General features: G+C 42.1%; 1 long non-coding RNA gene across 3 annotated transcripts; it reads right to left on the reverse strand.

Annotated features, from left to right (window-relative positions):
- Positions 1-3228: 3228 nt before the first annotated feature.
- Positions 3229-27065, reverse strand: LOC148775260 (uncharacterized). 3 transcript variants are annotated; one of them, XR_016039313.1, is made up of 6 exons: positions 26956-27065; positions 20935-21161; positions 15779-15843; positions 7837-7901; positions 5576-5715; positions 3229-3764 (listed from the first exon to the last, which is right to left on the reverse strand). It is a non-coding gene; the product is annotated as an uncharacterized LOC148775260 (long non-coding RNA). The 3 variants fall into 3 exon arrangements; XR_016039311.1 differs by lacking the exon at positions 26956-27065 and adding an exon at positions 26323-26470; XR_016039312.1 differs by lacking the exons at positions 5576-5715; positions 26956-27065 and adding an exon at positions 26323-26470.

A 27065-nucleotide genomic window follows, 5' to 3' on the forward strand; every position in this document is an offset into this window, starting at 1 on the left:
ACTCAGGCTAATAGAGAGGGACGAACAGATCATGAATTTGAAGGATTTTCAAAAATGCCATTGTAACACCTTCAAGTTCACATGGGGACCTCAGTCACCTCAATACTAATTAAACAGATTCACACTGAAATTCTCTGAATAGGATATAATAGAATACTGAGCACACAGTCTGCTCTATACCACTCTAGGGGGTAGGGGAGAATACACTCATGAAAGAGACCCAGGGTCTTCCCTGGGTGAGAGGCATTCAGATATCCATCTTCATTTTAAGATAGCATGAAATAACATAAAACGGAGGAAAAGTTTGCAAGCTGTATGAACTTCCAGATTGGAGCCATTATTGTGGTTGCAAATAACCAATTTCCTTTCATAGAGGAGATAATATTGTAGCTGGGCTTTGAAGATGAAACTCACAGGGAAAGTTAAGGACCTCATCTTTGTCGAGTACTTACTCTGTGCTATGTATTTCATACACCAAAGTTAACTGAATTCCTAAAGGTCTCTAAAGTGTGTGGTAGTCACTCAGTCATGTCCGACACTGCGACACTATGAAGCTCGTCAGGTTCCTCTGTCCATGAAATTCTCCAGGCAAGAATACTGGAGTGGGTTGCCATTCCCTTCTCCAGGGCATCTTCCCAACCCAAGGATCGAACCCAAGCCTCCTGCATTGCAGGCAGATTCCTTACCCTGTGAGCCACCAGGGAAGACCGGTCTCTAAAGTAGTTATCAGTATTATATTCTCACTGTAATGATTACAAGAAGGTACTTTTCCCAAGGCCACACCACCGGAGATTACGATTCAGGATCCTAATAGGGGCCTGGATTTTCCCAGAGCCTCTGTTTTTACCTCTTCTTTGGTCTTGTGTCTTCTGCAAGCCATTATGAGGTCAGTTGTTGCATAAGAGACAATGGCTGAAACCAAAGGACCAGAATCTCCATCATTGTAAGCAAACAGTGAATGTATGAAAGCTTTGTAAGCAGTTTATTCCTTTAAGTAGATTATGCTCACTGCCAATACTACTTATACTAGCCATTACCCAGTATAGATTAACTAATTTACAGCTAACTTACAGCTAATTTATAAAATGAATGAGGATGATTGGAGTGAACTGAATGAATGTTTCTCTCCTCAGAGACAGAGTAAAGGTTAACTTTAGCCCAGTTCAAGGCTAATTATAATACATTTTGGAAAAGACAGAGTTAGTCAGAGGTCTAATGAGGTATTCCCAGGGCTTCGATTAGGGCATCAAGCTGCCAGGTACTACCATATGCTGACGTCTGTGTGAAAGACCAAGGAAAATCTAAGAAAGCTATTAGAATGTGGGTAGTAGAAATGTTAGAGTGCTTATAGAAATAACAACTCCATGCCTTTCCCCCACAGAATGGCTAAGGAAATCATATTTCCTCCATACAGTGGGGTGGCACGCAGCCATTAAATACATCACTCTATACCATTTTCCAGTCTCCTCTACAGGCTCCTCCTCATCTCTCCAAAGAGAAGTCCTTGGTCCTTTCTAAGCTACTCTCACCTACCTAATTACATGACTTTTAACACAGTTCAGTGCTCAAAACCTCTGAATTTATATCTCCATACCTCTCTCTTGCAAACTAGACTTACTCCTCCAACCTTTAGCTTGACATCTCCACTCAAAAATCTGATAAACATCTCAGACCTAACATCTTCTCAACTGAGTGATTATTCAATAATTATTCTGTGATTATTCAATCGGAAGTATTAATTTTGGCCTCTCCTTGCCTCCCCTTTGCATCCCTGATCTGTTCTTCCCACTGTTTTTCAGCCTCGGTTTGTGGAACATCAGGTACCATTGCTAAAGCTCGAAGAACTTGAAGTCAACCCTTGACTGCTCACCCTGTTTCACGTGCACTTTCAATCCCTCTACCTTTGCTGTTATCTACTATCCAATACTGTGCTCTCATCTCAACCTATAAAACAGATGTAGGGAAGGAGCACTGCTGGCTGTCTCTCTACTACCACCCTGGCCTGAGCCACCACCGCTTAGGTTTGCCTAGATGTCTTCATGGCCTCCAATGGTCTCCCTGCTCCCTCTCTGGCACCCTACACTCTATTCCCACAACAGCCTGAGTGGCACTGATGGCTCTCCATCTCATCAGAGTAAAAGCCCAAGTCCTAACTAGTAACCCTGGTGCTTCCCTGGTGGCTCAGAAGGTAAAGAATCAGCTTGCAATGCAGGCGACCCAGCTTCCATCTCTGGGTCAGGAAGATCCTCCAGAAAAGGAAATAGCTATCCTTTCCAGTATGCTTGCCTGGAAAATTCCATGGACAGAGGAGCCTGGTGGGCTCCATGGAGTTGCGAAGAGTCGGACACGACTGAGTGACTAATACTTTCACTTCCACTTCTTTACTAGTAACCGTGAGACCCTACCTGAGCACACACACATTTTCCCTCTGTCCTTATGTCCTTGTGATGTATGCCTCCCTTGACAACTACAGTCTCCTTGCTTCTCCAAAAATGACGCACACCTTCTTACCTGTGTCCACCATTACATAGGTTACTGGACCTGGTCTCCTTATCTACAAAACAAGGTAATGTTATCAGACGATCTCTCAGGTTCCTCCACAAAGATGTTATGACTTTGTAGCTATTTTCATCTGCCAAGAGTGAAGATCATGATACCCCAAACTAACAATGGGGCAATACTATGAGCTCTGACCAATGGCAAAGAAAAATCTGTCTTTCCATATCTCTTCACCATTGGCCCTGCAGACTGAAATTAGATTTAACATAAGCTATTTTTTAGTGAGGAGTAAAAAATTAATAATAGTCTGTGGAAATAATATTTAACAATTAAATATTATGACCATGGTTACTGTATTATAGAGGCTTCCCTGGTGGCTCAGAGCATAAAGAATCTGCCTGCAAGAAGCCTGCAATGCTACAGTCCAAGGATTGCAAAGAGCTGGACATGACTGAGTGACTAACACTTTTACTGTATTATGACAATAAAGAAATTTTTTCTGTTAAGATGCAAAGGGAAGGAAGGGAAACAGTTTTTACTAATACTGTTATAATGAAAATGTGAAAATAAGGAAGATTTGTGGAAGAAAAATCATCAATATGCTGAGTAATAGTACTAAAGTCATGAAATTAAGAGTGATTCTTTATTTTTAAACTTTTCTGAATTTTCTACATATGGTTTCTATGGTTTATTTTATCACCATTGTAAATAATGAAGATATAAGTGTGTATGTGTATTTAATCTTTCAAACATTTAAACCTGGAGATTGCTTTCCAGCCAGAAATAATATAATACACTCTTCCAATTACTGAGTCCATGCACTACAGGCAAATTGGAAACAGTGTTCTTTGAACACTAACACGGTAATAAAAGATTAACAGGCAGTTTCCCTACATTGATGTGGGTCAGCCATGCAGTCAGCTCCGTTGGCAGTCAAGAGCCCAAACACAGGCTTGGGTATTTTCTCATTACATAGACAAGGTCAGTAGCATACTCACTAATTCAAGTTGATGGATATACTCAGAGGTCCTCAGAGGGATTCTATATTCTTTTTATTTTCAGTGATGCCAAGATGTTATTCGTAGGTAAAGCCTCATCATTTAAGAACAGTCATTGAATTTTCCAAATTGCAATCAAGTCTATCCAGTATGTTCAGGCTATATGGATTGAGGAATGCAGAGTCCAAAGTTGTAGATTCAAGGTCTTCTGTACGGAAACTGTTGACTTCGGCCAGGTTACTTAATCACAGGTCTCAGTCTTCTCATCTGTAAAATGGGGAAAGAAAGACCTTTGTCATTCTAAAAGAAAGAAAAAAAGGAAAGAATAGGGGAAGGAATGTTTTCCACATTATGGGATTTTTATGTGCATTCAATATTATGCCAGGTTAGCAGAAGATTGGAGTCACAATACACACTCAAAATTTCAATCCTTTATCCATTCAACGAATGTCTGTTAAAAACAAGATGTACCAGGAGATGTGGATACAACAGTGAACAAGGTTTACTCCTCTGCTCTAAAGATGTATCTATCTGGTAGGAGAACTCACAGAGAAAAAGACTATCACTATCCTGTAAGATATGCATTAGACGTGCAGAACACAGTGTCATGGGGGAGAGGTGAGGACAGGGCAGTGGGGTAATAAACAACCCCTAAATACACTGAAAAGTGCTGTTAATATCAACAGCAACTTGGGTGTTGATTAAATGCCAGACCCTGTTCAGAAATTATCAAAATGTTTCATTGCATTGTTTCATTGATTCGATTCTATCATTAATCTTTATTTTAAGATAATTGAGTGACTGAGTGGTTAGGTAACTTTCTTGGAATCACACAGCTAGTAATCAATGGAGCCAAGAATTTGAAGCCAGGAAGTCTGACTTCCATGTGCATTTCTAAGCACGGCCTTCTTCACTGCCTATTGCACTCATCAAATGAGGTAACAAGTGTAGAGTGTATAGAAATATTGTCTGTCACACAGTAAATGTTCAATAAAGGGTAGCTAGTGTTAGTAATAGCAGTAGTAGCAAAAGCAGCAGGAGTAATAGCAAAAGTGGTAATGAAGTACTAATAGCAGTACTAGCAGTACTAGCAGTGGCAGCGGTAGTAATAACAGCAGTAGCAACAGCAAAATATAAAGCACTCTATAAATGCCAGTACTTATTCTTAGTTTGGGCTTAGAAGCATTCTAAGAAGGAAGGTGAAAAGTGTTCTTTACTTCGGTATCACATGGTTCTGTTCTCATGAAACCCGCTTCTTGGTACAGAAAAAGGACTCACACACATCCATATCAGCCAGCTAGAGATTTAGAATGAAAACAATTGAAGTCTCAAATCGAAAAGTTGCATTTCCAAGAACGAAATTATTTATGAAATTGCCATCTTTTAGGGTTATTGCAGAAGAAGCACTGCAGTTAAGTCTTATGAGACAGTTAGCATGCACAAAGCCCTATACAGCAAGCACATCACAAGGACCAGATCATTTATTCCTCACAAGTGTTCCGTAGGATAGATATTGTATCAGTCCCTTTCCAGACATGAGAACACTGGGGTTCAGCAAGGATAAACTGCTGACTCAAGATGACATTAATTCCCAGAGCCATTAATTCTGCTCACCTGGCCACTGGGATGAGGGGAAGGTAGTACCCAGGTGGAGATGGCTCAGACTTGGACAAGGGAAGAAGGCAAGCCAGGGCACACAGAAAAAGGTGGAGTGCTGGGGCAGAAGGCTGGATGGAGGTGGGTCTATAGACATGCAGGAGGTGTGAGCTAGACCAGCTGTCAAGAGGGACCCAGCCCTGCCCTCTCTGGGTTCCCCACCCAGGAAAAACCACACAGCAAGACACACTTGTTTAGAATGTCTTGTTGGGTTCTTTTTCAAACGTCTTGTTTTTAAGCTGCATTTTGTTTTGTCATCTATACCAAAATCAGAATACCGAGAGAGCTTTTGGGTTTTATTTGGTTTCTTCCAAAATGCACCCAAATGAGCTGAACTTTTTTAAAATGCTGCTTTGGGGTTGGGATAATATTTGCGGCTGCACTGATACACACATTTGACTCCCTTCCCCATTAGTACTCACCTGAAGCAATCACAGAATTTTCAGAATGGCAGCCACTCATTCAGTCAACAAATATTTATTGAGCATTTACTCTATATCAGACCACCCAGTCAGCAACGTAGGCAAGGCAGTGAATCAGAAGAGACACGACACTTGTTCCCCTGGAATTCACACTCAAGTTGGGAGAGAGACGGGTGTTAAATCCAAAACCAAATGACTAAGATGATACAAAATTGAGACACACTCTTGGACAAGCGAGAGTGACATGAAAGAAAGCTATCCAAGTAGAAGACATATAATAGGTTGGGTGGTCAAGGCTGGCTGGGAGAAAGTAATGTTTGAACTGGGGAGAAATAGGGAGAAGGAACCCTCAATGTGCAGGTCTGAAGCCAAAGGAAGCCAGGGGGAGGGAAGAGCTAGAGCAAAGATGCTTCCACTGATGAAAGTTTGGAGTATCTGAGGAACACGAGAAAGCCAGTTCAGCTGGGTCACAGTGTGCCAGGGAGAGAATAGTAGGAGATGAACTCCACGAATCAAATCAGGAAGAAGTTTGTTGACGTGGTACGAGGAGCTTGAATCGCATTCGCAGAGATGTAGACGCTATTTGAGGACAGTAAGCAGGCCAGAGAAGGAGCTTATTTTTATTGAGAAAAGCATCCACATGATAACTGTGTAGAGAGTGGATTACAGGGTGCAAAGGAAGGTGTGAAACCACTTAGGAAGGTATTACAGAGCTTCAGGAGGGAGAGGACGGGTCATGGACAAGAATGGTTTGGGTTTACTCAGAGCAAAGCAGACAGATCTGAAAAATGTTTTCAAGTAGAGGTAAGAGGTCTCACTGACTGGGTGGATGTGGGGAGGATAAGGGGATTGGTGAAATCCAGGAAGATCCTTAGGTTTGGGCCTGAAGAACTGGTGTGTTGGTGTCAATCAGCAAAATTGGAAGCTGGGTGAAGAGCCAGTTATACTGACACTGGGAAGGGAATTCAAGGGTTCAGTTTGGACATAGTAGGTTAGAGACGTTATTAGATAGCCAAGTATGAGTGTCAAGTAGGCATTTAGATGCAGGAATCTACAGTTCAAAAGATAAGACAAAGCTGGAAATGAAGATGTTGACTTTTTCACCTTATAGATGGTAAGTTTGGCATGTGATTGGATAATCACCTTGGGGAGAGAGAAGGAGAAATTATATTTGAACCATCTCAAGATGACCACTGTGAGTTTCTGTCTTTATTTATTCCTTATTTATAAAACAGAGATAATAATAGACCCCCCAAAAGGTAGTTTTACAAATTAAATTCTATTTGTATATAAGGTCTTAGTCTGTATGACCCCAAATCTTGGTCCAGTCCAATGTTATATGAAGGTCCCAGAAAGGCCAGTTCCATAGAGTTAGACTTTCTCAAGAGACAGGGGTAATTAATTCATTTGCAAAGCCAAGATTCTGAGGTCCTATGGTATCCACCCACCCTGCCTTTTTTCTTCTTTCTCCTTGACCAATTGCATCTCCAACACATTTTCACCTAGCACACAGACACACACACACAGACACACACACACACACACACACACACACACACTACTTTGGGGCCATTTCCCTGGGCAACTGAATCCCAGGAAAGAAAAGATCTTTAGAAGGGCTGACCCAATGGTACATGACCCTAGGGAGTTGTAACTGGCATGGGTCAAGTCCCATTACACAAGGTCTAGTGGCAGCTAATTCCCCTTGGCTGGAACAAACCATGGCTTTCCTTAGAGCTCTGGGTTGGTGCCCAGTAGGGTGTGTGGCCTTCAGTCGGAGGAGTACTCTAGGACACCACCATGCCTATTCCCCCAGCTGCCCTCTCTGCCTCAGCCCATTGTCCAAAAGAGAGTGTCAGAGTCCACAATACCACCAGCTAACTTTTGAGTACCTATTCTGTAACAGGTACTTGTGCAATCACTTTCCACATATAACCTTATTCAGTCCTTCCAAGATCCTGTAAGGTGGATATTATTATAACTCCCAAGTTACAGATAAGAAAACTGAGACTCAGGGATGATGAGAGGTCACCGTCCAATGTCAAACAACTGAGAAGGGATGGAGATTTGAACACAGGTTTTCTCTCAACCACAGTACTCTATCATTGCTTTGTGGTGTAGCGTGTTTACCCCTTTCAGTTTATGTCAGCAACACTGACCTCCCAAGCATACAGAGGGAAGAGTCCTGGATGAGGAGTCGGATGAGTTATAGTTTTAGGTCTGTTACTGATGAATTATGTGACCTGGAGTAAATTACTTACCTTCCCTAAGCCTTAGTTCTCCTATCTTCAAGGCCGAGGGAGTGATCTCTGCCTCCTCAGGAGGGCTGGGAACACAGAATGTGAAAAGCAACATGAAAATCATTTGCGAAGTCTCAAGGGAGGATTGTCCATAAGACTATGAAGAACTCACGGTGATGGTGATATTGGTGCTGATGCCGCTGATGATAATGGTGAACACACACAGGAACGAACACATCTCAGAAGTCTCTTTGCTAATTATTAAGACAGAATAGCACCTGATCCATAGGTAGTGTTCAGTGAATATTAGTAAATAAATAAGTCGTGAAGGGGAACGAGAGAGTTAATAAAGGAGAATCCAAGAGAGTCCATGCTCTTCAAACATCTGGGTTTGGACGTGAATCACCTGAATACATGTAAAGTTGGGATTAGCATGAAGTTCAAGGTGGATTCTATACCTCTATTCAGTTGTATCCTTCTGGGACTTCAGGAAGGTTTTGGGAAGGAAGGAAGAGAGGGAGGAAGGGAGGGAGGAAGGAAGGAACTGTCCAAATCACGTATTTATTAATTTATTACAAGGAGAACATAGAGTTCAAGGTTCCCTGACTCCATTGGTGTTGGGAAGGCACAGTTCAGTTCAGTCACTCAGTCCTGTCTGACTATTTGGGACCCCATGGACTGCAGCACACCAGGCTTCCCTGTCCATCACCAACTCCTGGAGCTTGCTCAAACTCATGTCCATAGAGTCAGTGATGTCATCCAACCATCTCATCCTCTGTCGTCCCCTTCTCCTCCTGCCTTTAACCTTTCCCAGCATCAGGGTCTTTTCCAATGAGTCAGTTCTTCCCATCAGGTGGCTAAAGTACTGGAGATTCAGCTCCAGCATCAGTTCTTCCAATGAATATTCAGCGATGATTTCCTTTAGGATTGACTAGTTTGATCTCCTTGCTGTCCAAGGGAATGCACAGATGAAGCCCTAAATCCCTGCATAACTTCCTGAAGATTCACTGTCAGAGTTATTCAGCATAAAGAGAGTACAGGTTAAGATTGTGAAGTCAGATTGACCTGGGTTCATATCCTAACTCTAGGACTCACAAGCTTGGTGATTTTGGCAAGTTATTTAGGCTCCTTGTGTCTCATTTGTCCTAAAGAAAAAAAAATCTTCCTTGTAGAGTTAAATGTGACAAGGCATGTAAAGTCTTTCAGAGAGCCCCTGGGAAATAGTCAAGGAAGGTTAGCCATTGTTACTGTAAAGTTTTGATCCCCAGAGAAGATGATCACTTAAGTCACCATCAGAAGAAAGAACATGAGAGGTCAGGATACAGACTGGAGGGTACCCAGAGATGAACTTGAAGTAGAGTATCCTCCCACCTGCTTGTGCAGAAAAAGAATAAATTGAGGAGAAGCAGGCCCTTGTGTTCCTAGATGTGTCCAGTTCTCTAGAATCATCACAATGGCCAATACCTGAAAGTGTCTTGTCATGGTTTTCCAGAAAGTCTCACTAGAGCTAAAGATAATGTGATCCAGGAATCCCTGGGCTCAGAGACAGTCATCTCAGGGGATCAGTGAGACTCAGGCCTGGGGAAGCCTGGGTTGCTTGCTTCCTGCACCAGGGCCTGGGAGTCTTCAGAACAGTTATATCATGGAGTCAGAGAAGGGCTGGCATCACCAGCCTTATCCTCCTGCTGATTAGGAGGTGGACTGACTACTACCTCGTGTTCATTGTCTACAAAGCCTACAGATATAACTGGGGGTTGGATCAGCTGTCTCAGACACCCTCTGAAAAAAGCATAGATTCTGAATGTTAGAACTAAGGAATGACTTCACACTCTTCGCATTTCATGTCCCTGACAATGCTTCCTAGAAAGGGACTCAAACGAATCTCACAGCTTTACCTGACAAGTTAAATCCAAAAGTTCAAACACGGCACAAAGTTTTAAGTGTCCTTGTGGGTCCTTCAGCCATATCCATCACACTGAAGCCTTTTATTTCTTTAGAGTATTATAGCTACCATGAGCAAGGCATTATGGTAGTTATTGAGTAAACAGAAATGCATCATCTGCCTCAGTTGACCAGGAAGCTTGTGGATGATAGAAACAGCATTTTGGCTTGGTTTCTTTTTCATAGTTTTCTCCAGAGTTAGTTGAATTGATCTCCAGAGGGATATGTCTCCTCTCTCCTAAGATCCTTCCATGACCCTATTCTCAATGTGACTCATTGAGAAGCTCATGGAACAGGACTTTTGGAATATTGGCAGTTGCTTTTTGTGTAATTGTTATTCTGTTCAAGGTCACAATATAGAGTTCCTTCCCCTTCTTAACTCAGACATCACCATGTTTGACTGGTATAAGGTAGATTTCTGGCAATCTCTTGGTTGCTTTGAAATCTTTCCTCATATTCTTTTCCTTTTGTTTTTTTTTTTTTGGAGTATACTTGATATACTACTTTGTGTTGCTTTCAGGTGTACAGCAAAATGACTCAGTTATATACATTCTTACATATTTATTCTTTTTCAGATTCTTTTCTCATGTTGGTTGTCACAGAAAACTGAGCAGCGTTCCCTGTGCTGTACAGTAGTTCCTTGTTGGTTGTCTGTCTTACATAAAGCAGTGTGTGTATGTTAGCCCCAAGCTCCTGTTTATCCCTCCCCCCGACATTTCCCCTTTGGTAAGGGTAAGCTTGTTTTCAATATCTGTAAGTCTGTTTCTGTTTTGTAAATAAGTTCGTTTGTATTGAGTTGGCCAAAAAGTTTGTTCAGGTTTTTTCGTAACATGTTACAGAAAAACCCGAATGAACTATTTGGTCAACTCAAATGTCCTTTTCTAAGTTCAATTCCACGTATGAGTAATAACGTGTTATTTGTCTTTCTCTGTCTGACTTACTTCACTTAGTATGACAATCTCTGCTTCTTTGTTGTTGCTATTAGGAGTCAAAAGAAGGCAAAGAATCCTAGAAAACCCCTATTCTGACATCTTCCAACCAAGTCTCATTTTCAAGTTAAGTATATGGGTCCAGAGACAGAGGCAGAGTCAAGAAGCCCTGAGCAGCTGCTGCTGCTGCTAAGTCACTTCAGTCGTGTCCGACTCTGTGAGACCCCATAGACAGAAGCCCACCAGGCTCTCCCGTCCCTGGGATTCCCCAGGCAAGAACACTGGAGTGGGTTGCCATTTCCTTCTCCAAGAGCAGCAGATTGCACCAACTCTAGGTGTCTTAGTTTCAACCGAGTGGTGGGTAGCAGTGATGAGGGTGGAGAACTCCATGGCTTGATGCCACGATGTTAACTTAAAGAGGAAGTGTTGTGCTGAGGGTGTATTGCCTCCAGTGCTTTTTCCCCTCAGTCTCATGGTTATCCCCAGGAGACCTTGGCCGGTCTCAAAAACTTGGAAATGTAGCTTGGCCAGCAAGTTCATTACATGTAATTCACTGTCTCATTTGATGTGGAGAATCAAATTTGGTGAGAGAATCATGGTTCCCAGTCAATTAACATTGATTAAGATCCATCTGTAAGATAAGTTGATTCATTTATTCACTCAGCATAATTGGTGTCCTTTTCACATGAGAGAGGCAGCAGCGTGTGGTAGTCTTAAAGTTCCAGATTTAAAGTCAGGCAGCTTTAACTTGCCCCAGGGATTGGTTATTTACCAGCCAGCTGTTTGATTTGGGTGTAAATCCTTTAATCTTTATGAGCTTGACTTTCCTCAACATTAAATGGGAGCAAAAGTTCCTACGATATAGAACTTTTAAAACAAAATCATGATCAGATAATTTACGTGGTACCTGGAACATTAATTATAAATAATAATAATGATAATGATAAAAATCATATGTGCTAATTAGGACTAGACTATTTGTATGAGCAGACTGTTTTCTATCTCATTTAAGGAAAACTTTTGAGAAATCCTTCAGCTGTTTATTTTGCATCTGAAACAATGATCTGTTAGTAAAAGGGTAGCATGTTTGCCTGCGTGTCCTACTTAGGCCAACACACACTGACACAGATGAGTTTCACTCTTGAATCTGCTCAGTCTTGTAATTTTCTTCTCACTCACAAAAAAGATTCTGACCTGACCGCAGTGTTTCCAGTAAATCATTCACAATGAAGACCTTTTTGGACAACATCTGTGCCTTCATCTCCTTTTCGCCGAATTGGAAGTACAGTCCATTGGAGTGGACTCTTAACAGTGTTTTTCTGCTGCATACATCCTGAAATGAATTTACATCAAACACAGAAAAGATCACTTCTTCCAATTCAACAGCCAGAATCGAAGAGGAAATGAAATGAAGTCAATGGGTTTTTTAAGATAGAAAATGAAATTATAAAACAAGATGTACAATGTAACTTCATTGTCTCTCCCTTCTGTAAAGTGTGCTTTTACATAGCAAAAACCCTGGAAAAGATACCCATTCAACTACCAATAGTGGTAAACTCTAGAAAGTGAAACTGTAAGTGATTTCCTCTTATTATGTCTTTTTTGGTATCTTCAGAAAAGACTCGATGACCTGTGTTATTTGTGTAATTAGGAAAATAGCACAGTTAAAAAATAGATTGAAAAAGCACTGTACTTAGTGTTGTGGGGCTCAGTGGTAAAGAATCCTCCTGCCAGTGCAGGAGACGTGGATCTGATCTCTGGGACAGGAAAATCCCCTGGAGAAGGGCATGACAACCCGCTCCAGTATTGTTGCCTGGATGCAATCCCATGGGCAGAGGAGCCTGGCGGGCAATAGTCCACAGGGTCACAAAAGAGTTGGACACAACTTAATGACTAAACAACAACAACAGCTTAACACAGTACCAGGCAAATCTTAGATGCTCAATGGTTGTCTAATGATGTAACGAATGGTCCACAATCTGGGCATTTCCTGAGGAGCTGACAGTTCAGCTTCTCTGGCATATCCAGCATCCTGACTCCACCACCGAATGATCTCTCCAAGATAACAAGAGCAAGAGGAAGGAGAAAGAAATGGACAACAAAGATTTAGGAAGGAAAGTGTAATAAGTAACAGGTTACATCCCTTGATCATAGAATGTTGCACCTGGAACACAGGCAATGAAAACCCCATTTCCTGGGCACTGTGCAGGCACCTCAAGGAGAACTCAGTCTCCCACTCTTTTCCAGCTCTCATCATGCAGATGGGGAATTACTCTGACCCATCACAAGTGTAGTTAGTGGCAATGATTTGAATCAAAGCCTCCTAACCCCAGTTCAGGGCTGCTTTGATAAAGAAATACATCTATGAAATATATGTATGCTGCTGCTGCTGCTGCTAAGTCGCTTCAGTCATGTCCGACTCTGTGCGACCCCATAGACAGCAGCCCAGCAGGCTCCCCCATCCCTGGAATTCTCCAGGCAAGAACACTGGAGTGGGGTGCCATCGCCTCCTCTGAAATATATGTGTATATATATACAAATTCATCTTAATGGAGAGGCTCAGATGGGTGATGGGAAATCAAAAACATCAAGAAGAACCAGAAGACTGAAGAAAAAGAAAAAGGCATATTTATGAGCTTCAGTTAAATATAAACAATCTTCAGTAAATAGTATTTATGAAAGGCATGAATGTTTTCAGAGCTATGAGAGAATCAAGCCACAAAGACAAAAGAAGTAACTCACCCAGGGTAGAGAACACCTCATCAGCCCATATTTAAAAAAAAAAAAAAAAACAGAGCCATTCAGCAACAATTTGTGGGAGAATCTCCTTTGTGCATTTAGGAAGTCGTTCCTTGCCCTGTCAAGTTTTTTTGTTCAAAGAAATAAGGCAAAGTTTATTTGTCTTTTTAAAATCTTTGGATCCTTGCCTTCTACCCTCCCCCCAAAAAATCCCTACATTAAAATAAATTGGTAGCTGACTCTATTATTAACTCAAACCCCAAACTGTACCCCCAAATGTCAAAGGGATGATTCAAACATACACTGCAGATATACCTAGAGACCATCATGTGCAGTCCATGAGAAGAAGGGGAATTGAGCCTCTTACATTGCAATTCTCTACTTCAAGGCTGTCCCTTCTTCCAGAACACGCTTTTTTTTTTTTTTTTTTTTTAAATCAGACACAGGATACTGCATTTAGCCAGGATCTCAACGTACTTCATGGATGTTATCTAAAAGCCAGTATTAGTTTTATCTGTTCTTTAGACACTTCTTGTACACAACAGTTTAAATAATTTAAATATGATACTGAGATTTCATATTTTGACAGAGATAAAGGTCAAAAATGGAGATGATATTCATTCCTCTCTTTCCCAGGCATCAGATCTCTGGCTGGGAAAGGCTTGGAACATGCCATAAGAATTTTGGAATCACTTGATCCCACCTGCTGAACCTCCATCTCCTCCCCTGCATTGGCGCTGACTGATTCTACAATCTGGGAGACAACTCTAGGCAATGATTGTCAGTAAACTTTAATTCCTTGGGAATCAACTCATTATAAAATGAGTTCATTGAAATTTGGGTTTTGACCTTACTATTATTAATAATAACATTAATAATAACATTAATGAAAGTATCATTATACTCTTATAAGCAATGCTCTGCTCTTATACACAAATTTCAAAATTTTATTTTGTCCCAAACAGTAGAAATTTTCACACATGTCAAAGCCAAAATGGGTGGCACTGATCACCCATAGTCCTCGCCCTGATTCTAGCAAATAGGCTCCTCCTTCTCATTGCTCTATCACCTTCAACACGGGGCTCCCTGTTGAAGGTTAATGGCTTGTCTATGTCTGCACCAAGCAGGTCAACAGGAAAGAACATGGAAGAGGCCATGAGAGAGCCTTATGTGCTGGATCAGGAAGTGAAACATTTCACTTTGGCCACACTCCATTGCTTAGAGTTCAGTCACATGACCACACTTAACACAAGGGAAGCTGGGAGATGTAGGCTGTATGTCCGGAAAGAAGAAGAAACAGACATGTTGTGTTGCTAGCCAGTCTCCATGACAAGAGGGAAATAAAATCAGTACAGTAATAGCAGTTTCCAGAGGATGCCCTGGAGGCTACAGAAGTGAGACCTACTCCAATAATACATCTTCAGTCCTATGCAAGATCCCTGTGTAGAACAGAGATCTGGGAAGCTTTTTTCCTCTAAGAAAATATCACCATAATGGGAAAACTTCTGAGAAATGAAAGCGAAGAGATATATTATAGTGCAAAACAAGAGTTTCAACAAGAGTTGAAGGAGAAAACAAAAACCAAATAATGAAATCTCCCTAATTAGTTTGAAATTTTAATTTACCAAAAGTTACATTCCTTATGCAGTCTAGTTAATTGGGAGGTTACCCTAACCAGTTAGTAAGCCATGGCTCTTTAACAGTGATATTGTAGTATTAATTATCCTAGTGAATTCTCTGTATGTACAATTCACCAGAGATTAAACAGAAGCCAAGGGAAAGAAAGAGGAGGGGAGGGAGGGAGGGAGGAGAAAAAGGGGGACAGAGAGAAAAAAAGAAGAAAGGGAGGAAGTGGGGAGTGAAGGATGGAGACGGGAGAAAAGACAAGGAAGGGAAGGAAGCAATTTCCCTGTTGGGCGGTGTTTTCTCCACTGTTTTCTGACTGGACAAGGATGCTTGGGTTTGAAAGCCAGTCTCCCCTGCCCTAATTGCAGTGATGAAAAGTAGCTCTGAGGAAAGACACCCAAAAGTATTTGAAACCAGGTTACAGCCCCCTTTGGTAATTTGGTTCTATAAGAAACATACATGCTAACAAATTATCTTTAACTCCTCCAAGAAGAGATCTGGTTCTTATGGGAATTTGAATTTATTTGAAGGATGGGATGGGAAGGAAAGCATTCATGACACCGGTTATTAAAACAGATTTCACAACTGGAAGCCTGAAGAGTCTCTGGCAGAAAAACACCTTAACTCTAATCAAAGCGAACTGATGTTCTTGATGTTGGAGGTGTACAGGATGAAAGATGAACGGGTTGTGTCTGTTCAAAAGTATCTACCTCAAACCAAATACTCACAGTGACTTGTCCCCTTGAATCTGATCCATCATCCGAGAAATGCAAACACTGAGGTGTAGGTTCACCTGATATTAATGAAAGTAAATGAAATAAATGCACTCAAACATCACAAATGGAAGTGCAATTTGGAAGGTAGTTCCTTTGGAAATTGTATCAAGGTTAGATACACTCATATTTTTTGAACCAATCATTGAATTTCTAACCTGCAATGCTCTTAATTTCAGGGAAACAAAAATTCTTAGACATAAGATGTATATTGCAAAGTTAGTTATGACAGCAAATGCTAACAATGGGGTTGTTTCAATCAATTTGGCATATAGACCATAATAAAGGTGTGTGAAATTATGCTGTAGCTTTGGTTTTATGCAGTTTATTACATTTTTGCTGTTGTTGTTTAGTGGCTAAGTCGTGTCCAACTCTTTTGCGATCCCATGGACTGTAGCCCACCACCCCCTCTGTCCATAGGGTTCCCCAGGCAAGAATACTAGAATGGCTTGCCATTTCCTTCTCCATCCTGCACTGCAGGCAGATTCTTTACCACTGAGCCACCTGGGAAGCCCTTATTACACATTGCAGATCAGTAAACTCGTAATTATTGAATTTTTAGAGATCTGGTGTCAAATAAGCTGTGACCTCAGTCTTTAGATTTAAATGAACACTTTAGTTTGTGCTTTCTGAGTGGCTAGAATATTGTATCTCTCTTTCTAAGTTTGGGACATTTTGATGACTTTACATTTGGGAATGAATTGAAATTGAATACTGGGGTCACTTTGAAGTGGATACAGTTTTGCAAAGCTTGGAAACAGGCTTAAAAGATAGCATTAAGTGATAAAGCATGAAAGAAACTTATTGGTAGAGTCTGGTAACAAAAAATGAAGCAGAAATTAACACTTTGAAGAGAAAAAGTCCTACTTTTTTCCAGTTTCCTTCCTCTTTTCAAAATTTCTTCAAGAAGGAGGAGCAGGAGGATGAGAGTCAAGCCTGGACAGCAGTAGAGTCAACCCTGTAGCAGTCTGGGGGCCAGAGGGACTGGAGTCCTGGGGACAAGAAGTCCAGAAAGCACAGCCAGCATAAAGAAGCCTGCTCAGTGTACATATACAAGGTACTGAAGCAGGCGCACCTCATCATCGGCATCTCCGCCAAAGCCATGAGCATCATGAACTCGTTCGTAAACCATGTGCTTGAGCAGCTGGCCCAGTGCTTCGGCTGAACCATCCTGACATCCGGGAGGTCCAGACAGCAGTGTGTCTGTGGCTGCCTAGTGCGGACGCACACTATGTCCGAGGCCACCAAGGTCATGACCAAGTACACCAGCTCCAAGTGACCTGGGACCTGACCCTAATAAAGGCTGAATTGCTGGGGAAAAAAAATCTTCAATAAAAAAATTAAAGTGTTCTTTGAGAAAAAAAAAAATATATATATATATATATATATAAAACTTAAAGAGAAGGTAACTGCAATACCTTCTATGTAGCTGGGTGGGCTTCATTCCTAGAAGCAATGTGAGCCCTTGGAAGGACAGATGTTACATAGCTAATCAAGTGTCCCAGGTCCACAACCACTTCATATGGAGCAAGGACGATGACATTGAGCATCTATTTACGTTCTTTCTATGACGTTTTTATGTGGACCATTTTTAAAGTCTTCACTAAATGTGTTACAATATTGCTTCTGGTTTTGTTTACTTATTAGTAATTTTTTTTTAATTTTAAGGTTTTTTTTTAGCATTTTTATTTTTCACGGCTGTGCTGGATCTTCGTTGCTGAGCATGGAGTTTCTCTAGTTGCAGCAGCTTCTCTTGTTGCAGAGAACTGGCTCCAGGTCTCTCAGACCTGAGTAGTTGCGGTACACGGGTTGAGTTGCCCTCCGGCCTGTGGGATTTTCCCAGACCAGGGATTGAACCGGTGTCCCCTGCATTTCAAGGCAGATTCTTAACCACTAGACCACCAATGCAGCCCTTCTTCTGTTTTTATGTTTCAGATTTTGGGCCATGAAACATGTGGAATCTTAGCTCCCTCCGACCAGGGATCAAACCCATACCCACTACATTGAAAGGCAAAGTCTAAACCATTAGACCACCAGGGACGTCTCCAAGCATCCATTTAGAAAAGGAATTCAAGCAAGAATCCTCTTCAGTTCTGCCACAGTCCTTTACCCTGGATCTAGAAATGACTTTGGTACATATACACAATGGAGTATTACTCAGCCATTAAAAGAATGCATTTGAACCAGTTCTAATGAGATGGATGAAACTAGAGCCTATTATACAGAGTGAAGTAAGCCAGAAAGAAAAACACCAAAACAATATACTAACGCATATATATCGAATTTAGAAAGATGCAAATGAGAACCCTGTATATGAGACAGCAAGAGACACAGATGTATAGAACAGTCTTTGGGACTCTGTGGGAGAGGGTGAGGGTGGGATGGTTTGGGAGAATGGCATTGAAACATGTATATTATCATATGTGAAATGAATTGCCAGTTCAGGGTCGATGCATGTTACAGGTTGCTCGGGGCTGGTATGCGGGGATGACCCAGAGGGAGGAAAAGGGAAGGAGGGAGGTGGGATGGGGGTTCGGGAGGGGGAACTCATGTACACCCGCGGCGGATTCATGTCAATGTATGGCAAAACCAACGAATATAATATTGTAAAATAATTAGCCTCCAATAAAAATAAAAATAACAATAAAACATTAAAAAAAAAAAGGCAGTAGAAGCGCCAGAACCTCCCTCCCCCCTCCTCCTTGATGTGACTGTACCATCAACACAAAGGCCAGCTCCTAGAAGGAGCGCTGAGTCAGGTCTCCTAGCTGTCAATCTCCTTAGTGCTCTTGCAGGCAGAATGAGGTTTTGTTTCTTTTTCGGTAACAGTGGCCTATCTGAGCCTATCTTGGTCAGGACCTGCTGCATCATCCTAAAAAGACTGCTTTTTATTTCTCCTGCATTTAATCAGATGCTCTGCCACTAAAACTTTAAAAAACAGTGCTTAGATCCTGTTGAGCTGGGCACAAAAGATTCCCTTTGCTCCAGGGTTCTGATGGAAGAGATTTAACCTTCAAACTGTGAAGAATCTCAGGAATCCTACTTGCCTGTGATCCCACTTTACCCCCAAGTCCTTTCTCCTCCTCAGTTCCAGAGCTGGGCTTGAGGAGATAATGGTCCAAATTCACTACTTCGCTTCATCGGTACAGCTGTATTTCCTGAGAACCAGCTGAGCATACTGTCATATGTTACCTGCCAGTTTATGACAGCAGAAGCATGCCTTAAACGAATGATTCCACTAAGTTGCTAACTAATTAACCTCAACGGTCCAGGATGCCATAGGTGTGTCTCACAGGGAGGCATACTTCAGTCTAAGGCAGTGATTTTTCAACCAGGGGCAATTTTGCCCCTCTTCCCCCAAGGGGACATTAGACAATGTCTGAAAACATTTTTGGTTGTCACAACTTGGAGGGAGGTGTGGACATGATCAAGAGTATCAACCTTGAATAGGCAAAAGCTGGCATGCTGCTAAACACCCTACAATATCAATAGTGTCCAGGTTGAGGAACCCTGGTAGTTTTCAGACATGCCTTTTTGATTCAGAATGTGTGGGGTGAGCCTTGAAATTTGCATTCCATATAAGTTCCTAGGTGATGCTACTCTTTCCTGGACTAAGGACAACATTTGGAGAACTGTTGGTCAGTATTTCCAGAGACGATATCCCCAGGAAAATAACATGTAAAGGCTTAGCAAGAGTTAGCTGGAGAAAAAGGGAAAGATAAGCTTTTGCAGGCAGTATGTGCAAAAACACAGAGATGGGATTTTTTGACATGTTCAAGTAATGAAACTAACAAGCATGGGGTTGAATAAAGCTGGAGAGGAAGCCAGAGACAGATTGCACTGGGTTACAGTAGAAGTATAGAACTTCTTAGGTGACTCAGTGGTAAAAGAACTCGCCTGCCAATGCAGGAGACACAGGAGAGGTGGGTTCCATCTCTGGGTCAGCAAGATCCCCTGGAGGAGGAAATGACAACCCACTCCAGTATTCTTGCCTAGAAAATTCCATGGACAGAGGAGCCTGGTGGGCTACAGTCCACGGGGTCGCAAAGAATTAGACATGACTCCATTGAAGGCATTGGAAAGATATTGAAGAGACTTTCAGCGGGGAACTGGGGAATCTTGACCAGGCAGTTGAGGGTAAAGTAGAACTTGTTGCTTGTTCTTCAGTAAAAGAGCATGGCCCTTGGAGCCAGACAGTCCTGAATTTCAGTTCTAGTTCAGTTCAGTTCAGTTTAGTTCAGTTGCTCAGTCGTGTCCGACTCTTTGTGACCCCATGAATCACAGCACGCCAGGCCTCCCTGTCCATCACCAACTCCCGGAGTTCACTCAAACTCATGTCCATCAAGTCGGTGATGCCATCCAGCCATCTCATTCTCTGTCGTCCCCTTCTCCTCCTGCCCCCAGTCCCTCCCAGCATCAGAGTCTCTTCCAGTGAGTCAACTCTTTGCATGAGGTGGCCAAAGTATTGGAGTTTCAGCTAGTTAAGCCTCTTTAACAAGTTACATGATCACCGGCAAATGATTTCAGTTTCTATGAACCTCCATTTCCTCATCTGTAAAATGAGACCATTCGGACCTGCTCCACTAGATTGTTATGAGAATAAGTGAGATCACATTCATAAAAGTGTCTGGCACACAGGAGGTGTGTGGCTCAATGAATGTTAATTCTCTTCTATTAAGCATCATGATGAAAGGACCAGGGGCCCCTCCAGGACCTAATTTGCATCTCAAAGAGCACTCAGCTAAACATGATGTCAGCAGCCCAGGTCTGTCCAAAGAGTGCTTGCATCACCTGTGTGTGCCAAACGTATGTCAGGGCCTGCTGCTGGCAAGTTTAAAGGCAAATGAGGCAACCACCAACCCACACAAAAATGCTGCAAAACTAATGCTAGGTTTTCAGATACCATCACAGAACTCAGGCCAAAGTTACCTAATTTATTGACATTTGGATACTTCAGAAGCTCTTTTATCAGGCCCCGTATTGTTTTGTAGCCTGACAATGGGAAAGGGAAACAGAGCTTAAAACCACAATAAATAATAATAATATTTAGCACTTAAGTAACCTCCACCAGCTTCAAAGCCACTTACAAGCACTCACAAATTAAGACTCACCCAGCCCCAGCCTTGGGAAAATGTCATTATCTTGGTTTCTTCAACACAGCACAGAGGATGAGACAGTAGAGTTGCCCAAATTCTGGTCACATGGTTTCAAAATCAGCTGCTTTAATTCAATCCAGGCATCCCTAGAGGGTCCATTCTAGAAGAATCTGGATATTTCCTTGGATCGTAGTTCGTTCAGAATGTTTGATAAGAAGAGCAAGTTCCACTTTACAAAACTCCTTTAAAATAATAATAAAATAAGATGGAGAGACACAAATATAGAGAATGGACTTGTGGACAGTGAGGGAAGAAAAGAGTGGGACACACGGACAAAGTAGCAGCGACATATACAGACTACCATGTGTAAAATATATAGCTGTTGAGAAGTTGCCGTATAACATGGGGAGGCCAGCTTGGCCCTCGGTCATGACCTAGAGGGTTGGGATAGGGGATGTATATATATATATATATATAATGGTATTGATGAAGCTATTGGCAGGGTATGGCTAGAGATGCGGACAGAGAACAGACTTGAGGTCATGGCAAGGGGAGGGGAGGGCTGGACGGAACTGAGAGGGTAGCGTTGACATATATGCAGTACCATATATAACATAGGTAGCTGGCAGGAAGCTGCTGTATAGCACAGGGAACTCAGCTTGGTGCTCGGTGACCTAGATGGGAGGGATGGGGATGGGTGGGTGGGAAGAAGGTCAAGAGGGAGGGGATGTATATTTACAGATAGATGATTCACTTCATTGTACAGCAGAAACTAACACAACATTGCAAAGCAATTATACTTCAATTAAAATGTTAAAAAAAGAGTTCCTTGTGTATCTAATTTTGTACAGAAGTTCCCAGCACAAGCTGAATTAGACTTAATTGGAAAGTTGGTTTTCTTAGCCAAAGAAGTGGTATCTCCGAATCCCCAACTCTCTCACTCAGCCATCTCCCAGAAAACTGAGTGAAAGTCAGGATTTTTTGCATGTGTTTGGTAATTATATGATGATGATAATAACGATAATATCTCAAAGTTTCCTCATCCTCAAACTAGAGATAATGGACCACAGGGTTCTCATGAGGACAAAGTACGGAGAATGCCAGGATAGCAATCAACACAAGAAAGCTTTCCTTATCATGTAAGTGGTTGATGCCATTGCCACATTTATGTGACTTTATTATTTTTCATATATTTCTCATATGCTCCGTATTACAAGTTCGTAACAGTCCACTTGTAAAGATAAGCAGGTAACATTACCCTCTGTGGAAATGTAGGCTCAGAGACAGCAAATCGACTCATCTAAAACCACACAGTCGGTCACTGGCAGAGCAGGGAGGACCCACAGGTTGTCCTTCCGTCAACCCTGTTTCATTCACAATCCTTCTCCTCCTGCCATTCCAGGCAAAGAATGCTGTCTCTTATCTCTGCTCCTAAAACTCCACGGCAACACAGGATATTAATTGAGCCCCTATTACATGCCATTCACTGTAACCACAGACTACGGAACATCTTCAAGGACCTTGTCCTTCAAGGAGCTTCATATCCAGTGCAAAAGAGGAACAACCAAGAGTCAGAAAGGACCCTCCAGAATGGCTATTGCTGGAATTCTGGATTTCAGAAATACCAACCACCCCCACCTTCACCCCAATCTTGTGTCACCAAGGGCCTGATGCTTTAGAAATAGCACCTGACAACTGCACAAGACGATCCTCACTTGTCTCCAAGTGTAAGTTTCTCCTGTCAGGGTACTTGGAGGTCCCATGTGCTTGTTTCGAAGTGGATGATGTTTTCTAGTGTATTACACTGATTAAATGTCCAGGCTTTAGGGCCAGATGGTTGTTATTGTTCAGTTACTAAATCGTGTCCGACTCTGTGACCCCATGGACTGCGGCATGCCAGGCTCCTCTGTTCTCCACTGTCTCCCAGAGGTTGCTTTCGGACCCAGATCCTGAGATCCATATTAGTACTACCTATACATCTTAGTTAACGTCTCAGACACTGGGCTTCTTCTAAAATAGAGATTAAATATAGGGGGTGGAGGATTTGAAGGAGAAAATGTAGCAAAATGCTTAGCACAAAACTGTGTGGTTTACATGGTAGCTTTCCACTGATGGCAGCTATTATTATTATCACGTTATTATATATTATTGTTGCTGTTATCATGCTTCAATATTATTTGCACAAAAATGTATTTAATCTGAATGCAAGTATGATGCTGCTAATATCGCTCCTGTAGATAGTCTTACTGGTTATCTTACCAGTGGGCAAACTCACTGGTTATCTATGGTAAGAAAAATGAAGTCCTATAGAATAATACAACTACCCATGATCTAGTTGCGGAGAGTAATTTCTTAAATTCTTTGTGTTTTTGGCAGTAATTACAAAACTCAGAAATAAGAAACCAACTCAAAGGAATAGAGTCATTCGCATCAGAGAGAGTGTAAAACCCAGCTCTATTCCTCACCAGCTGTGAGACAGTGGGGCACCCAGCTCTTCAAAGACTCTGTTGCCTCATTTATAGGATGGGAACAATAAGATCAACTTCCTAAAGAAGCTGTGGTACATATATACAATGGAAGTTTACTCAGCCATATAAAGGAACACATTTGAGTCAATTCTAATGAGGTGACTGAACCTAGAGCCTGTTACAAAGAGTGAAATAAGTCAGAAAGAGAAAAATAAATATTATATATTAATGCACATATATGGAATCTGGAAAGATGGTACTGAGGAACCGCAGGTCAGCAATGGAGACGCAGACCTAAAGAGCAGACTTGTGGACACATTGGGGAAGGAGAGGGTGGGACGAGTTGAGAGAGTAGCATTGAAACATACACCTTGCCAGGTGTAAAGTAGATAGCCAGTGGGAATTTGCCTTAGGTCTAGGATGCACAGAGCTCAAACCCCTTGCTCTGCGATGAGCTAGAGGAATGGGGTGGGGTGGGAGGTGGGACAGAGATTCAAGAGGGAGGGGCCATGTGTATACCTATGACTGATTCATTTTGATGTATACAGACACACACACATAGGCAGAAACCAACACATTGTTGTAAAGCAATTATCTGCCAATTAAAACATAATTTTAAAAAAATCAACTACTTGGGTTATTGAGGAATTAATAAAATAGATAGATAATTGAAAAGTTACAGAAGGGAAGAGTTGGCTCGAACTCAAGAAGAAATTCTGAGTAATATCCCAACCTTGGTGGGCTCCAAGGAAAGAGAATTCCTCTAGGAACGAGAGGTTGAAAAATGACCTCTGACATCCCTTCCAGATCTCAGATTTTGTGACCCTCTCCAAGGAACAGACATGGTGGTGATTAACATTCCTTTTTTCCCAAGATGGGTGGTGCACGCTTTCATCTTTCAATGTTTATAAATGCCTTTGAAAATGGAATGTGCCACATACATACTAAGAGCTATTATTAATATGGTGTCCAAACACCTCTCTCCACATGATAGTCAAGGAACAAAGCATTAGGGGTGAGAGTAAGCTTGTGTGATGCACACACCCCAATTAAGGAACGTTCTTTATTCTCATCCTGCCTTGGGAAAGGCAGGACACTTCACAGAGGCCAGAGATGGAGCAGAATCAGGGACAGGCAAGGCTTGAGAGAACTGAGTAACAAGGTTGGAACATACTTAATCAATGAAGTTTTTATTTCTCCTATTTGCTATAAGATACAAGCTAAGCACTATAGAAAATGTAAAAACATCATGATACAAGGCCCTGCACCAAAGGACAAAAAAGACAAAGATGCTGACCCAGTATTTTCTGACGTTTACCCTCAGAAGATAGACTTACAAGCCGGTAGTTGCTGTTTAAGTTGATAAGTTAGGTTTGATTGTTTGCGACCCCATGGACTGTAGCACGCCAGGCTCCTCTGGGCGTGGGCTTTCACAAGCAGGAATACTGGAAAGGATTTCCATTTCCTTCTCCAGGGGATCTTCCTGATCCAGGGATCAAACCTGCTTCTCCTGCATTGGCAAGAGGATTCTTTACCACTGGAGCCACCATGGAAGCCCTAAAAGGCCAGTAGACCAGGCTCCAAATGCAACGCTGAGCAAGGAGAGGATATCTTACTTGTAGAACACAGTGTGTAGGTCATCTAAAAGTTTTGCTGCAATTACAGAAGCCATGTTTCTAAATTTGTTCATGAAAACTTGAATCCCATTAAAGTTATGAATCCCTCTTCCCAAAAATATGCACATGCAAATATAATCTTGCATGATATATCTCGTGGAATCCCCAAATTTCCTAAAGCTTTATCCTCCTGGGCCCTTTTCCATAGCTCTTATGTAGCTATAGCCCTTAAGTAGTGAAATTAACTAACTCTGAACAGATTCAAAGCAGAGAACAGATCTCCAACTCTGGGTTCTGGGCATGTAGCCCAGTGCCCAGCATATCATACACCTAAAATATGTACTTGCTAAATAGATAAACACAGAATTAAAGTATTTAAAAGAACAATGAATCCTACTTTAGCTGTATTTCCAAAGGTTTTTTTTATTTGTTTGGTTTGGAAGTTGTTGTTTAATACTTCATACTTCTCAGGCATTTGACCCCCATAGGCTAGCAAGTCAAGAATAAATAAATGAATAAGTGAATCACCCATTATCTTTTCTCGAACAAAGGAAGATTGAAACAACTGTTATCTTAACCCCAACATAGGATGCAAACTCTGTCTTTAAGGGCTCTGAGAAACTATGTGTAAATTGCAAAATTCACACCTAAATGGCAAAATCGATGAGGGTAGAGCTTCCCAGGTGGCGCTAGTGGTAAAGAATCTTCCTGTCAGTGCAGAAGACCCAAGAGACTCAGGTTCAATCCCTGGGTTGCAAAGATCCCCTGGAGTAGGAAATGGCACCCCGCTGCAGTCTTCTTGCCTGGAAACTCCATGGACAGAGAGGCCTGGTGGACTATACAGTCCGCAGGGTCGCAAAGAGTAGAACACGACTGAGTGACTAACACTTTCACTTTTATCACTTTCTCTTTGTAAATCCCAGAAAAATAGCAAACCAGCATGCAAACGAAGCCCTTAATCAATCTGAGCAGAATCATCCTCAGTATGCATTTTTAGAATTAATTATCCGAGTACAGCTTTTTAACGACGTTGTGTTAGTTTCTACTGTTCAGCAAAATGAATCGGCTATATGTACCTTATCCTCTCTTTTTTGTATTTCTCGTTTAGGTCACCACAGAGCACTCAGTATGGTTCCCTGAGCTTTAGAGTAGTGTTAGTTATCTATTTTATACAAAGTATCAGCAGTGTATATATGTCAATTCCAAATGCTCCTGCATGGTGAAGAAACAGCAGCAGGTCACAGCTTCAACTCACCCTGGCTGTGACTGTTGCCAGGATAAACCCCTCTACAAGACAAACGCCCCTGGCAACCATTCACCTGAAAAAAATGAATCCTGTCACTCATGCAAGGTCTTCATTTACAAAAGTCACGATGGCAGGAGGGAGGGAGGCAAAGACGAGAGGGAGGGAAGATGGAGGCTGGGAGGATGGGAAGGACAGAGGAAGGTTCAGCAAGTCCAGGTTTCTGGCTTCCCCTCCTTCTACATCAGTCATTCCCCTTCAAGAGATAAATAAAACCACGCCATACGGGTATGACAGGATGCAAATGAGGAGCTGGAGAGAAAACATAGCTGCCTAGAGCCAAAACCCAGATGAGAAGCTGTGTGGAGCCCCGCCTCCGGGCGCCCCACCCCCAGCCCAGCGCCTCTCTTTGCATGCTACTCCAGAGCCTCCAGCCTTGAGGGCTTCCAGCTTCCGGCCACCTTGAGGGGCTTTTTAGTAAAATGCCACAAAGACAAAATTAGAAACCGGGCTTCCTTTTTCCCTCCCTCACTCTATTAGTTACGCAGAAACCAGCATCAACTGAGAAACACACCCTCCCAATTTTCAGACACAAGACACACGAGGAGCCTGGGTTTGATCAGCTACAGCCACTCTTGCCTCTCTAGACCCTCTCCACCTGCCTCTCTCGAGCGAAAGAAAACCACGCCCTTCACGCCTGCATTCTCACCGTTCTCCTCTCTTCCCTCTCCTTTCTAAACGTGTGATCCCACGAAAATGGCTCAAGCTCTTTGACCCTCATTGGTGAAATGAGAATTAAAAAAGAAGTCTTGTCTGCAG

Source organism: Moschus berezovskii, chromosome 16 (genome assembly GCF_049115385.1).
Source record: "Moschus berezovskii isolate FMDL1 chromosome 16, NW_MosBer_1.0, whole genome shotgun sequence".
NCBI lineage: Eukaryota > Metazoa > Chordata > Mammalia > Artiodactyla > Moschidae > Moschus > Moschus berezovskii.